Genomic DNA, 17,379 nt, shown 5'->3' with positions numbered 1-17,379 from the left:
TTTCTTTATGTCATTTAAATCATATATATCATGCATTAAAAACAGACATGATTCTGTAGTGGAAATCACTGCATGGCTCAGAAACACTTCTGAAAACCACTGTCTGTGAAAACAGTTCATCACTGCATCCACAAATGCAAGTTAAAACTCTAAAATGCAAAGAAGAAACCAAATATAAACAGTATCCAGAAACACCGCAACCTTCTCTGGGCCTGAGCTCATTTAAGATGGACTGAGGTGAAGTGGAAAATTGTTCTGTGGTCCAACGAATCAACATTTGGAATTATTTTTGGAAATCATGGACACTGTGTCCTCCAGGCTAAAGACCACTCATCTTGTTATCAGTGCACAGTTCAAAAGCCAGTATTCATGATGGTATAGGGGGGCATTAGTGCACATCTGTGAAGGCGCCATTGATGCTGAATGATATACACATATTTTGGCAACATATGCTGCCATCCAGATGACGTCTTTTTCAGGGAAGGCCTTGATTATTTCAGCAAGACAATATCAAACCACATTCTGCATGTATTACAGCAGCATTGCTCCGTATAAAAAGAGTCCAGGTGCTAAACTGACCTGCCTGCAGTCCAGACCTGTCACCACTGAGAACATTTGACACATTATGAAATGAAAAACATGACAAATGAGCCCCCGAACTGTGGAGCAGCTGAAATCCTGTATCAAACAAGAACAGGAAACCATTTCACTTTCAAAACTACAGCAGCGTCTCCTCAGTTCCCAAACACTCACAGTGTGTCGTTAAAAGAAAAGGTGATGAAACACAGTGGTAAACAGGCCCCCGTCCCAACTTTTTTGGAATGTGTTGCTGGCATGAAATAAAAAATGGGCATATATTTTTCAAAAAACAATAACACTTAACAATGCATTCTATTTTTACTTACATTTTACACAGCGTCCCAAAATTCATTTTTGAAAAATAATCATTAATTATAGTTTGCTAAGTAGTTACTTACTATCTTACTGCTTTGTGATGCATAAACATTTACTTGATGCTTAGTTTTAATTAAAAAAAGTGATTTAAACTTATTTATTTATATTTATTTATTTGTTTGCTTATAAGACAATAATTATGAGTAATTGTGCCCCTTATGTATGTAAAGTTGTGACTTTATAACGTATTTATGAAGATATATCACTGAATACATTTAAATACAATACATTCATGGAAACATATTGGTATGTCACTAAATAAATGGTTAATAAGTCAAATTATATCATTTTTTACGATCATTAACAAACAAGATAATGAGCAGGTTTCTATTTACATGGACCTGTTACTCAAAAGTGCTACTCAAAATTCTGTACCTCTGTAAAACCTCATGGTTGGAATTTAGCAAATTTTCCCAAAATCAAATAAATAAGTAAATAAATAAATAAATGAAACAGTGATCAGAAGTGTCCAAAAAACAAACAAACAATAACATCATCTGCGGAATCAAAGCTTGGGGCTCTGAGGATTGAGAAGTAACCTTCAGACACCAAACACTGACTAATTATCGGGGCTAATCAACTATATTTGTGTCAAGGGGGAAACTGTATAAATGTGACGTTTTGGCCAAACGATCACTTTAATTTCAGCTCTACAAGGATATATAATCACCCCCGAAAACCCACTGATAACCCACTCGTGTCTGCTCGAGCAACAGCAGAGATAATAGAACAGAAAAGGCAGCCGGAGCCTTAAAAGCTATTTGGCCAGCATGGTAATTACAAGTAATCAGGGAAATGATAGATTTTCAAAAATATCCACTGGGGGGGTTGAGGGACCGCGGCCCTCAGCACGGTATGCAAATATGCCGCGGGTCCGACAGCGAGCTAAAGCGAGTTATTTCCCCTGAGTGAGAAATAACCTCTCCATAAATATCTCCCTTTCTCCACATCTGTGATACGGCCCGGCACACGCCCGGCGCTGCGGACCCTCAACATACGTTATGCTGCTGTTATTGTACCCAGAATCCCTCTGCACCGCGTGCGTCTGAAGAATAAAGAGTAGACGTAGCATCTGTATAATGAGCCAGCATAAAGGAAGGTTAGCACGTTGGGATATTGATACTAAATGCTTTGGTGTTTTTGGTGAATCCCTTCACGACACTCACGAATACAAACCAGCTGCAGCTCCACTGTGAGCTGTAAGGCCTTCGCAGAGCAGCTTATTTGTTTAGCGTCGCTGCCGCTCAGGATTTCTGCGCTTTTCTCTGCATTCAAATGTGATTTATGTTGCTGTGAATATGTTTTGCTTATTTCTCTCTTATGTGTACTGTGGAAAGGGGGAGTGAGGTCAGAATGGAGAGCAGAGATTCGCAGGGAAAGGAAAAGTAGCCAGAACTAATTGTTTTTACCAGTTAGCAACATCCTAGCAACCACCTGGGAATTGTTTCGGCTGCGTACTTGAAAAATTCTGGAATGTTCCTTTAGGAAAAGCAGAAATGATTTTGGTGCAGTCATTGTTTTTTTTCATTTTTAGGTAAATTGCACCTTTAAAAATGTCTTTAAAATATCAGCTCTTCAAATTTCTGCATTCAAGAAAATTAACATAATTAGGTTTTCTTCCGACAGCAGTGATATTAATTACTAAACATATTCTGAAGGATTCCGATTCCCGAATATATGCAAGTTTTTGTACTACAGAAAAAAAAGAATAAAATGAATCGACTTCTTTTTTTTTAATTGTGTTAAAACCAAAACTAGCAAAAGTCTCAGCTTCTGGAATTCCAGCATTCATGAAAATTAACATGTTCATTACTGAATGTATTCTAAAGGATAGTACAGAAGGAATTCCTAATATATGGTTGTTTTTGTATAATAACATGACAGTTTCGTTCCACAAGCCATCAGATTCCTCAACTCGCACGGACCCACATACACACATACATAACACCCACACAGACCCCCACACACACATACATAACACCCACACGGACCCCACACACACACATACATAACACCCACACGGACCCCACACACACACATACATAACACCCACACAGACCCCCACACACACATACATAACACCCACACGGACCCACACACACACACACACACATACATAACACCCACACGGACCCACACACACACACACACACACATACATAACACCCACACGGACCCACACACACACACACACACACATACATAACACCCACACGGACCCACCCACACGGACCCCCACACACACACATACATAACACCCACACGGACCCACCCACACGGACCCACACACACACACACACACACATACATAACACCCACACGGACCCACACACACACACACACACATACATAACACCCACACGGACCCACCCACACGACACACACACACCACACGACCACACACACACATACATAACACCCACACGGACCCCCACACACACACACACACATACATAACACCCACACGGACCCACACACACACACACACACATACATAACACCCACACGGACCCACCCACACGGACCCCCACACACACACATACATAACACCCACACGGACCCACACACACACACACACACACACATACATAACACCCACACGGACCCACACACACACACACACACACACACATACATTACACCCACACGGACCCACACGGACCCACACACACATACATACATAAAGACCCACGTGGACCCAAACACACATATACATAACACTATGGGACTAACTCACTCTCGACCTCTTGCAGTTCCAAATTATGGACACTGTATTTAAATATAGTTACTGCATTTCACTGAAACACTTCACTTTACATGACTGTAGATCTGAATACTTTCATTTTTGCATAATTTATACTTCACTTTAACAATATCAGCTGCTAGAATTACTGTATCAGCCAAATACTGTATACTTGCTGTATATTGCTGCTCTGGTTGCTACCTCAGTGACTGCTATGCTCATATATGCTAGGCTCTCTGCTAAACTGCTAATATGTCACAGTGTGTTCCATCCTCCTTTGCACAGCTCCACATACTCTCAGTACCGTGTGCTGCCTGCGTTCTGTTCTGTATTCATTGTAAGTCTTTCGTATTTATTTACTGTACTGTACTGTCTGCACTGTGTTTATTGTATTGTCTTGCACTCGTGTTCCTGTGTTGGTCCTGGAGGAATGTTGTTTCCTTTCACTGTGTACTTGTATGTAACTGAAATTACAATAAAGCCTGACTTGATGTAAATCTACATTTTTATTGCATTGTGAGTCTTTTTTTTTTACTGTGTTGTAACCAAAACTACTTTTTCTTGTGTTTTATATATATATATATATATATATATATATACATATATATATATATATATATATATATATATATATATATATATATATATATATAGGATAAAACTTCATAAATCACATTATAAAGTCACCTATTTTGAACTTTTATTCACTTAATTCTGCAACTAAATGTGTTTTGAGTTGTTTTCTAGGTACATCAAATGTATTGGGATTGTTGTCCATTTTAATTGATTATATGATCAATATTAGTCTTTGCAGAGCAGCTTATTTTTTAAGCATCGCTCAGGATTTCTGTGGTTTTCTCTGCACCCGAATACGATTTATGTTTCTGTAAATACGCGCTCATTTCTCTCTCTTGCATATTGGGGAAGGGGTGTGAATAAGGTTCGAGTGGCAGGAGTTGAAAGCAGTTTTGATTTTGTGTGTGTGAATATCTAACAACCACAGGCGGACTAACATGATAAATTAGCCCTCTGGCAACCATTTCTTTCTGGACCTCTCATAACACAGCCCTGGCAGTCGTATCCCCGAGGCCTTTCACTGCTTTTTTTTTTTGATTGTGTTATATTTTTATTTATTTCACTTTGTGTGTAATCCTTCCAGGCGCTGGTTATGGTGGTCTGCGATAAATGCTACTTACTGGGATACAAGGCCGATGCTTTTTGAGGCTGTTCTGTTTCCTCTTAAAGCGAGCGTGATGCTCTGTGGCCAAAAGAAAATCCAGCCAATCACGTCACAGACTTCAGGCCATGACGAGGAATGGCAAAATCACTTTAAAAGAGTTATTACTCATTTTGTGACAGTAAAAGTGCACTATAATTTTATTTGAATTATTACTGACGCATAGGTCATTGAAAGAATTGGTGAAATTGAGTGGAAAATTCTGAACTTTCAATCCAGACCGCATTAGTGTTTGTAAGTAGAAGAGGAGATATTTTATTATGATTTGCATTTAATGAAAAGTGATTGTTGTGTACAGTCTTGTTTTGAAGAAAGAAAAAAAAACAGTTGTTTACACTTTTGCTATTTTTTTTGCAATGTATTGCCAAACAGAAAAAAGTCAGAAACACAGACAAAATGTGTTGATACATAATGTACATGTAAATAATTGTGTACTTACACCGATCAGGCATAACATTCTGACCACCTCCTTGTTTCTACGCTCATTGTCCATTTTATCAGCTCCACTTACTATATAGGTGCACTTTGTAGTTCTACAGTTACAGACTGTAGTCCATCTGTTTCTCTGATACTTTGTTAGCCCCCTTTTACCCTGTTCTTCAGTGATCGGGACCCCCATGGACCCTCACAGAGCAGGTACTATTTGGGTGATGGATCATTCTCAGCACTGCAGTAACACTGACGTGGTGGTGGTGTGTTAGTGTGTGTTGCGCTGGTCTGAGTGGATCAGACACAGCAGTGCTGCTGGAGTTTTTAAACACCTCAGTGTCACTGCTGGACTGAGAATAGTCCACCAACCAAAAATATCCAGCCAACAGCGTCCTGTGGGCAGCGTCCTGTGACCACTGATGAAGGACTAGAGGATGACCAACACAAACTGTGCAGCAGCAGATGAGCTATCGTCTCTGACTTTATATCTACAAGGTGGACTGACAAGGTAGGAGTGTCAAATAGAGTGGACAGTGAGTGGACACAGTGTTTAAAAACTCCAGAAGCACTGCTGTGTCTGATCCACTCAGACCAGCACAACACACACTAACACACCACCACCACGTCAGTGTTACTGCAGTGCTGAGAATGATCCACCACCCAAATAGTACCTGCTCTGTGAGACAAAAACAACTTTTGTGGAATGAGAATATGGGCTGGTTTAAGTAAGGAAGTCCAGAACCCACACTGACCTTTCTTTACACTTTAAATTGAGCATTCAAAACAAAAACCATGTGTGACCACTTACAGCCGACTGCTCTTTGATGCCGACCGAAAGCTGCTGTTTTTGCTGGGTAAAAATCTCACGCACTAGTACTAAACACTCATCCATATCCTGCATTTTACTTGCTCTTTTTTCTTTTCTTGGGAGGTGCAATTATAATGTCTGTGTGTGTTTATGTTCAAAAATGTTTATATATATATGTATGTATGTATATATATTGCTGCTGTCGGAAGAAAACCTCGTATCTCCAAAATGGTAACTTTACAGGAGAAGGATAAAACTTACTTTACTTTTAATGTAAGTCAATGGAACCAGACTTTTTTCCATGTCATTTTAGGCCATTTCTTTTAGTCCATCCTTCATGAAATTTACACAAAATATAAAGGGCAACAGGCATTTTCAAATAATATCAGAAACTGAAAAACAACAAAAATGGAGATACGAGGTTTTCTTCTGACAGCAGCGATATTTAAGCAGTAGAACACAAGAGGGGGTGTGTTATCGCGAAATAACATCACGGCTGTGATTTGGTCGTGCCATTTAATATGTTTTAATGTTTGCAGTTCCTTCTGCCAAATTATAGTTCCTTAACAAGCAGCTTGTTGCTACGTCAGAGTAACGAGCTCCGCTCATTTGCTGCACAGCCGGCAATTCGTTCTCCAGCTCCACACAGACCAACTGACAGTTTGGGAATTTAGTACAGTCTCAACTTCAGTCTGACCAAATTGGCTGTCGGTCAAATGTGATGTTAAAAATATCCATTTTCTGTTTCTGCATAAAGTAAGAAGTGAAAATGTCTCGTCTCAAAGTCGTTGCTTAGCAGTGGCGTCTCAGCGGAGTGACAGTGTTTGTGAAAAACCCTGTGATGTTATGGTGAAATAACAGCATGGTTAGAACACTACTCAACCAATCAGCTTGCGTGGCCGGAACAGACTACTGTATAAATATATTTTAACATAATGAGTAACCTCTCTTTATCTGTAACGACCCACCGTTGAGTCTAGAATGCTTTGGCATCAGTAACACGTGGTATTAAAAGACTGAACTGGTGATGATGGGTTAAAAGCAGGAGGAACTGACCAATAAAGCTTTTGAAGCTATTTTATTCAAACCAAACACAATAAGATGGGTGCTATTATTAGTGAATGGTACCACACTGGAAGAATTAAACTGTGGTCAGCACCCAAGAAAAGAACAAAACCTAACCGCGCTTGCCTACTCTGAAACAAATGTGGCGGTGCCCCCTGACCTAGGGAACTAGATAGAGTACATGGTGCAAATGTATAGGCACCCCTCTTACCTGTTTGAAACCCCAGGTGTTACAAATAATCAGTCTTTTGTAAAGCAAAGTTAAAAGTGTGCAGGTAAAATACCTAAAACTAAAGCACTTCCCAACACAAGCAACTCGCACCAGCCGCCTTAAAGGCCTCTTTTAGGTCTTAGGCTACGCCCCATATACACCAGCCAAGCCCAAAATGGCAAAACAATAAGCTTTTAATGGCCTTAACAACAAATCATTAAACAGACAGATGCAGTAAGTCAGTGTGGAGCGTTTTCCACTTTGATTTCTTTAAATGTTGAAGTTTAGTGTGTAAATTTGCAAACAGTCTTTTAGAGAAATAAGAATCAGTACTGATCCACTTAGTACTGACGGCTTCAAACAGCTGAAAAAACACTGATAAGCTAATTTGTGTTTAATGTGAGACCAAATATTTTGATGACGTCACAGTGGTGCTGCCAATATTTTAGTATCAACATGAAGTTCATTCAGCAGTGCTGTGGTGGTTTGTGATGAGATAACAAGCCATAGCAAAGGTCCAGCAAAGGCAGGAAAACATGTTTTTTAAAACGTTTTTTAAATATCATTTTTTTTAAGTATGTTAACCAGTGAGTGTATTGACTTGATTTGTTGTTGTAGTAACAACAAATGAAAACTAAAATCTAAACGACTGTGATTATTTTCATGTCCCAAACTGCATACTAGCACACTAATTCATTAGAAGTGCACTCATTAGTGTAGTAGGTGAAGTACAGAAGTGTGTGGTTTGGGATGCAATGACAGATCAGCCAGTGAGACGCGTTCAACAGCTCCATTATATCTTCACTGCTTGTTAGCTGTTCAGTAAACACCTGTTTAAAGTGAAAGTTTAAGATATTTGTTAATTAAAGTTCATTTATTGAGGTTAATTGATGGTCTTACTGAGGTAAGCTAATGTTGGCTTCCTGTTTGCCACCTTGTGAGATTCCTTCTTTGTTTAAGGTGCCTCAGTGTAACTGCAGCACCATTTAAGGTGGAATGGAAAATTCAAATGGGAAGCTGGCTAATAAGAAGCTTGGCCTTGTTAAGAGTTTATAGGGCATGAGTTTATTATTTAAGAGCTTTGGCAGTTTTGGTAGCCACTTTTATTAGTTGTTATAAAATACCACACACTGTTCTGAACTCTGGAGATGTGCAGGTTATACGGATCCAGTCTACCAGTCGAACTAATCCTCATAGCATTTTCTGGAGACTTAATCTAAAGCATTTACATATCCTTAAATCTATTTCTGTGGTCATTCTGGTCTATTTTCCTTGATCTTAATGAACCTGCAGGGGTGTATCTGCAGGAACGGTGATGAGACGAGCTCCATCAGCGCACAGTCAGAGTTACAGTTCACCTACCAACATGGCAACATGATCAAATACTATATATATATATAAATTAAGGGTTTAAATCTGGACTCTGACCAGACATAACCATCAGTAAAAACCCTTATATTCTAGGCATGGCCCATTTGCGATTGCACTGTATGGACTTGGGCATGAATGGTATGTTTACATAGCAAGAGAAATTCAGCTTTCCATGATATTGGCCCTTTAATCTCCTTTTGTTATCAGTCCAATAGGCTCCTGCAGACGGATCCGTCCACCCCTTGACTTATTGGAGGCATTAAATGAAACTATCTGTACTGCGACCGAACAGTGGTTATAACAAAGTCACAGTTTATCTACAGCTGAAGTACGTACCATTCATCTTTCACTATGAGAACATATTGACAATACAGTATAAACGCTCATCCATCACTGCTGACACTTCACAATATTACAGCATTCATGCGGCCGTCTCCCATTTACCAGCCTAAACCGTAAAGGCCCAATTCTGCACATTCAAAAGATATATCACCGCTGCATTAGGAGATGATGTTATATCGATGTACAATATGCAATGATTAGTCTGTCTGCGAGTTCTGTGGTACCACCAACTTGATGACTTATTCAGAGTACAGACCAGCCATGGCGCTCGTGAAAGCAGACAGAGATGAATGTAGTTATTAGGCTGTATTTAAAATGAACGAATTGAAGGACGACTTAAAGGAACACTTCAGCGTTTTTCAACCTAATCTCTGTCTGCTGCCTCTGTATCCTACGGTCAATTACGGTGGGCAATAATTTTGCGAGTGCTTTGAAAAGAATTGACAACTCATTTACTCTAAACTCACTGTTACGACCCGTCTAGGGGTTCGTAATGATCATAACATAAAAAAGGGACAAAAGAGAGCCAGATGACGTTTAAGCAGATCAAGTCGTGTTATTTTCTTTTTATGCTGCTCTTTTGTGTACATGATACAGGAGAACATCAGAGTGGGCATACGCCAAAACAATAAACATAACCAGCCTGGCTAGAGAGTTCAGAGAACTTACCTAAGGGAAACAAAAACAAGAAACAAAAACACAGTGAGTCTTTCCTAACTCCCTATCTATACCAAAACAGGAGAAAACAAAGTCAAAAAGAAATGGCACCCACTACAACCTGGTCGGCTAAGAGTGAACGTTTAGAAACGGATCATGAGCTTTCGGTTTAACTGTAGAGATAACTGGGTAAAGAACAAGAGAACAAGAGGTTAAGCTGAGCTATTTCATTGGACATAAAACAAACAAGCTGAGCTGCGGTTCAGATCTACAACAATCGCCTCAAGCCGCCATGGAGGAAAAGCCTCCATGACATCCAGCACAGCCGTCGAAGAAATACTCCACTCAATTTCAGCCAGCCAATCAGATGCAAGCATCGTTACAGGGACTCCAGCCAATCACACGTACGAGTGGGCGGGTTCCTAATAAGCAAGAGTATGAGAGAGAGAGAGAGAGAGAGAAAGAAAGAGAAGCAAGCAAAACAAAACATACGTCCTATGGAGGTAACAATCACTCACGATAGAAGCTATCAGGCAGTTGACAAGTTCTGTGATTAAACGTTTGTAATACGCAACTTTAAAAAAGCCTGCGTAAAAAAAAAAACGTAATTAACTAGTATTTTGTTTTGAGATATTATGTTTGGGTTGAAATTTAAGACCAGCAACATAACAATACCGAATCTGCTGAGTCACTGACTGACTGACTGACTGACTGATACCCATTGTTGAAAATCTCCTGGGCAAGCATTGCTCGAGACAAGCAGCAGGTGGCGCTGTACACCGTTAAATGACACCCTCATACCCTCTCAATGCTGCTAATAAAAGGCTAACAAACAATGGAAGAAGGCAGAAACACATTCATTGAAGCACATCGTGGGTGTTATGATGATGAAAACCTAATAACGGGTGAAGTAACACCGTATTTGTATTTGAGCTCGAGGTGTCTGACTTCAGACGGAACCTTTATCTTACTTTGTAAAGAGTTCAGCAAGTTAACATGGTAAGATTAGCTAGCTTGGAAGCTAAAACAGTAGTGTTTTTAGCAGATCGTCGCTGTCCAAAGAAAAAAACTATTAATTATCTTCAAAATGGTCAGTTTACAGGTCAGAAACATTCTTTACTTTCAACGTACGTTTATGTAAAGAGATTTACTTCCAAGAAATTCTAGAGTCTTTCTATTGGTCCATTCATCATCAAATTTTCTAACAATATAAAGAACAGCTGCTGAGCTCAACTTATTCAGAAAGCTAAAAATGGCCAAAATGGAGAAAAATGGATTTGTTTTTTCCCTCTGTTTTTTGGACAGAGACAATATACAGTTGTATCCAATAGTCCTGGGCAAATTCCATGTTTTGTTGATTTTCTAATTAAAAATAAGTTCACATCTGCACATTTTAATGCACAATAAATTGTTACGTACTGAATTTAACACTTTGGAGAATAAAAATGAAAATGTGGCCTGCGCAAAAGTTATGCCATGTTTTTATTTTATATTTTTGTTTTATTTATATTAATGTAAAATCAGCATATCGAGAAAAATATGCAGTAAAGGTTCATGAAAAATGTCATATTTAACCTAAATATTAAGTTAACACTTTAGGAAATCAATAAAATGTCATTTTCTTGGAGGGTTCGACCTCTTGCATACGTCCTATGTCCTAGCAATGTGCATATGTCATAGCAGCTAGAGAATGAGTGGTTTTTGGTTATTATTTGGTTCATATGAAATATAATCACATATTGTGAAAAAAATAATTTTTTGACAAACAATTCTGATTCACTGTAGACATTTGTAAGGGTATGTGTGAGTACAAATCATCTTAGCATCTGACAGATATGTAAGCATGCTGGTAAGAGTTATTACAGTTAGCTGGAGGTAGCTGGAGAGCTAAATCTGTCTTTATGGATTCATAGCAGCCTATCAGAATTATGACATTATTAAACAAATCCAGAACACAGATTTTTCCATAACTGCTCCTTTTCCAGCTCTGGATGAGGATATGCCCTTTTCACAAGAAACAGAAGTGCATAAATGCTGGATATTGCCTTACGGACAGTTATTAACATCAGAAATACAGGTGTTCATATCACTTTACCTTTGATTAAAATTCGAGGATGTGTCCAGAACGATTGGAGAACCAAACACACAACGAATGAACACAATGAACGAACATCTGCTCTCTGCTGAGCTCTCGCTCTATCTCTCTGTAGACGTTCGATTTATCTCTCTGTAGACGTTTGCTGACGTTACTGTGCTCTGCTAGCTGTGAAAGGGTTTTTCCATTAATCATTTATATCCTTTATTTAGTCTGGACATAAATGATTCGTGGAAAAACCCCTTCAAAGCTATCACAGCACAGTAACGTCAGCGAATGTCTACAGAGAGATAAATCAATGGACAGGTGAAAATAACTATGACCAAGAGGCTAGATTAGCCATATTACCTGGAGATGTTGAAAAGGCTAACAATAAACTAGCAAAAAGCTAAACACACACATGCCGGCAGGGGAGCGTATCAGGTCATCTTGGTCCGTAGCGCCACTGTAGACGTTTTACACTGAACGAACATCTGCTCTCTGCTGAGCTCTCGGTATCTCAGACACTGACAGTTTTTGAGGGAGAAAGTGAAAACTGTTCCTCTGAAAGCGGCTGAAGCAGCAACTTTAAAGCACAAACTGCATGTTAACGTCAGTCAGTGGCGTTGAAATGCAGACAGTGAGGTTCTTTGACTCCGTATGACAAAGTTTATGCCTTTGTTAGCTGCACAGGCTCATTTCTCCTCTGTTCATGGTCAGCTGATACACCACTGAAACTGAGATAAGCTTGTTTTTGCTTCAAACTTGAACTGTACACGCTGTACTCATCATCATAGTAGTAGTGTTATTATTATTATTATTAGTAGTAGTAGTAGTAGTAGTAGTAATAATAGTAGTAGTGTTATTATTATTATTATTATTATTAGTAGTAGTAGTAGTAGTAGTAATAGTAGTAGTGTTATTATTATTATTATTATTAGTAGTAGTAGTAGTAATAGTAGTGTTATTATTATTAGTAGTAGTAGTGGTAGTAGTAATAGTAGTAGTGTTATTATTATTATTATTATTATTATTAGTAGTAGTAGTAGTAGTAATAGTAGTAGTGTTATTATTATTATTAGAAGTAGTAGTAGTAGTAGTAATAGTAGTGTTATTATTATTATTATTATTAGTAGTAGTAGTAGTAGTAGTAATAGTAGTAGTGTTATTATTATTATTATTATTATTAGTAGTAGTAGTAGTAATAGTAGTAGTGTTATTATTATTATTATTATTATTATTATTATTAGTAGTAGTAGTAGTAGTAGTGTTATTATTATTATTATTATTATTATTATTATTATTATTATTATTAGTAGTAGTAGTAGTAGTAGTAATAGTAGTAGTGTTATTATTATTATTATTAGTAGTAGTAGTAGTGTTATTATTATTATTATTATTATTAGTAGTAGTAGTAGTAGTAGTAGTAGTAATAGTAGTAGTGTTATTATTATTATTATTATTATTATTATTAGTAGTAGTAGTAGTAGTAGTAGTGTTATTATTATTATTATTATTATTATTAGTAGTAGTAGTAGTAGTAATAGTAGTAGTGTTATTATTATTATTATTAGTAGTAGTAGTAGTAGTAATAGTAGTGTTATTATTATTATTAGTAGTAGTAGTAGTAGAAGTAGTAGTAGTAGTAATAGTAGTGTTATTATTATTATTATTAGTAGTAGTAGTAGAAGTAGTAGTAGTAGTAATAATCGTGTGATAAATGGTGGACAGCCAGTTGGGGCTCCAGCTCGGCTTTTTTAAAACTTTTTTATTCTGTTTTGAAGCTCTGAGAAGAACAGAAACCGAAAGAAAATGACTTTTGTTGCGGCTCCTAGCTCTAAAGCAGCTGACGGGCATGAAGAGTGACGCTAACCTGCTCTATCTGTTATTGAGGTAGCTATATAACAAAGTCTAACAAACAACCAGGCAGCGTGCGTACATCTGTTTTGGGGGCGGGGCTAAAGGAGGAGGCCGTATTTCTTTTGCCGTTGAGTTTCAAAACAGCTAACAGCTAAAATCGATGAGCCCTCCTTTAACCGGTTATTACTCCGCTCGGACAGAAGATTTTAGCAATAAGAAAAGAGAGCCAATAAAGTTAATGTGGAAGGTGGAGAGGAGCCAGCTGGTGACAAATCGCCGGCTCTTCTTGGAGAGGTTGGGTACAGCCATTTGTCCAGCTGACAGGTCACTTCCTGAGGGCACGTGCTTGTTTTAATGCTCTGTATCAAACTGCTGCTCTTGTTTAGAGCGCATGCCTTCCAGCCACAGCAGATAAATAGCACTAAGCTCAATGTAGCCCTGTCAGAGGACTCCTCTTCCTTAATGGATAGAATCCTTAAAGTGCGCAAGTGTAAACCGTACAGTGTTATTACACGCGCTCAGAGTGTACCGTATAACTCCTCCAGTCGAGTGATGGTGAAGGATAATTCAAGATTATCTGCAGGTTTAAAAAGTGAGAGGTGTACACAGCATAACACACACAATATACAGCCATTTAGGAAGATTGCATACAGACCGTTCCACTACTACGGCCTTTTAGGGCCACTGTTAAAAAAATAAATCTATAAAAATAATAGAGTTTGAGAATAAAGTCGTATTTTCTAGAATAAAATCGTAATATTTCGAGAATAAAGTCGTAGTGTTTAGAATAAAGTTGAACTATTTCGAGAACAAAGTCTTAATATTAAAAAAAAATACAACTTTATTTTCAAAATATTATGACAAAATATTAAATCTATTAATTTTTATTTTTTAAAGCAGTGGCCCTAAAACACCATTGTAGTTCTACTGAGTTATTTCATACCCAAAAAAAAAAAAAAAAAACTACTTAAAAAACAATATTCAGATGTTAGACATTTACAAAAGTTAGGCTCCGATCTATTTATAAACCCAAGACATTAATAGAGATAGTAATAAGCTAAATATGTATACAATCATCATTTATAGGGGACTTTCTGTTGGGAGGTGTCTGTCCCAAACCCTAACCCCTAAACTTACACTTCGGAAAATCATATTTATATTTTTTTATGGTTTTTAAATCTTTTTCATTTCTTTTAAAGTGAAATTGAATGACTTTGAGGTTACTTTTTAAATAGTGAAAACAAAACACAAAGTTCTAAAAATGCTGTCCCATGTTTTCATGTCTGTAAGGGCCCAGCCTGCACCGCCGGCCGCCAGCAGAGAGCGATAGTGGCGAGGTGCCACAAGTTTAGGGAACTCCAATTCCCAGAAGGCCTCGGGCTTATTAGGCCCAACCTGGCACACCCATGGACTCCTCTACTTAAGGCTGTGGCAAACAGCAGCCCTTTGTCACACCTTTGTAGAGGGGTGACCGGTACGGTACTTAACACTGGTGGGTATTTAGACAAAAAGAAAAGAAAAGAGGGCTGGAAACACAAAAGAGAGAAATTGCCCCAAAACTACTTAAAAGCCAAAAAGAAGGCTTAAACAAGAAACGACTCCAAGCCAAACAAAAGTGTTTGCTCCCCAAAGAGCAAACAGGTGAAACATAAAGCTGACCTTCCTCTCAGAATCAGAGTAGAAGTGTCTTTTATTTTCTTATTATCTTTAATTTCACTTTTTCTATCTCAGCTTTGTTTGAGCGCTGCTTTCAGCGCCCCCTTTGTTTGCCTTTTCCCGCCATTTTTTCCTGGTGTGTTTTCTGGTGGCGTGGCAGTAACTCCTCAGACTGCCAAACTCTGAGCCACATCAACTCCAACATGCACAATCACCCAATTCACACTCCATCACCTCATTAAATTCAGAGTTTTTGCCTGTAGGCGGAGCTTTATTTTAACCACACCCCTAAATTTTTGAGCAGGAAGTGAGGCTGCATCCGTGTCCATCATGGCCACATGGTGAGCACTTAGATCCCATTGTTTTGAAGTGAATGTGTCCCAAAGACTGAAAATCAGTGTGGACCGTTAAGAATTGTCACTACTGAAACACACGTTTTGCAGTTAAGAATAAATATGAGAAAAAAAGTAATGCAGCAAAAAGTAAGAATAATGTCCTGCTGTTAAAAAAGTAGTTGATGTTTTGTGAGCTGGTGAGAAGAAAACAGGTTTGGTTCCTGATTTCACCTCCAGCCATCAGATGGATTTTTTTTCAGTTCATTCATCAGCAGCATCTGATTTTATTTAATGAAATATTGATCAAAGGATCGATTTAATCAGGTATTGCATGATAACTACAAATAATACTGGGCTTCCACAGAGAGAGGGCAGGAACTGATTAGAGGAAAACATTCATATTTAAAATTATTACTTGTTGTATTAATGTTATTTGTATTTAATCACAATCATGATTTACCATAAACAAAGAAACAACATGCATACAAATAAATAAAGTAACGTATGTACAGGTGAGGTGCCAGTAAAAGTCAGTATATATGATTGATTTTGGAATAAAACCTTGTATTTCCGAGAAGGCAACTTTCCAGGATAAGGAAAACAATAAAGAAATGTATTTATTTTTAATGGAAATTAAAAGAGAAATGATTTATTTCAAGTAATTTTGGATCCTTTCTGTTGGTCCAGTTGTTGTAAAGCTTCAATAGAATGTAAACGATTTCAAATTGCATCAAAATATGAAAAAAATAGAGATGCAAGGTTTTGTCCTGACAGCCATGGGACAAAAGCAGAAGTGTTAGATGTGATGAAAAGAGCTTTAGAAGATTCTAAAATGATGGAAAAGTCCATAGAGCATCAATAATGAGGTTATAATAACATTAACATCTAGAATGCCACCAATTTGAATAGTCCTCAAATCTGAAGGCTGATATCTTATAAATAAAGCGCAGTCCAGCTAAAGGAAGGCCGTGTATTCAAAATGATTTAAACACATTAGACATTTCTGGCTAACACTTTACTGTAGGGTACGGTTCATAAGGCTACATGACATCTACATAAGCTTGTCATGACGACTGACCTAGACCTACATAAATGTTTATAAATGCCTATTCCAACAGACGTCATTTGCTATAAAGGTTGTATTTGCCAATTTTGATCAAAGTTAGCTAAAGTGGCCTTTATGACAGATGATGCCTATTGGAATAAGCATTTATAAACATTTATGTAGGGTTATGTCAGTTGTCATTGGCAAGCTTATGTGCATGTCATGTAGCCTTATGAACCGTGCCCTACAGTAAAGTGTTACCCATTTCTGTAATTGAATAGAACAAAAATGTATTTCTGTTCACATTTAATGCATTTAATAAAGTATCAGACTCATATTTTAACTGAATGGAGCACTAAAAGGAAAAAAAAACATGACAGCTACACGGATCACTGCTCATATGACATGAACTCTTTGTGGCAGGGTTAAAGGAGAGCGTGAATAATCAGTCTATCATCCACAGCGTGGACAACTGACCACCTGGAAGGGATTAGATAATGAACGTTGGCCTCAGATCAGGCGGAGTGGGATTGGTTCAAGATGGGCCTCCACCATCGATCATCGCTCATGTTTAACAGAGAAAATCATTTAA

Source organism: Colossoma macropomum, unplaced genomic scaffold, assembly GCF_904425465.1.
Source record: "Colossoma macropomum unplaced genomic scaffold, Colossoma_macropomum, whole genome shotgun sequence".
In the NCBI taxonomy this organism is placed as follows: Eukaryota; Metazoa; Chordata; class Actinopteri; order Characiformes; family Serrasalmidae; genus Colossoma; species Colossoma macropomum.
This window is presented reverse-complemented; position numbering follows the sequence as displayed.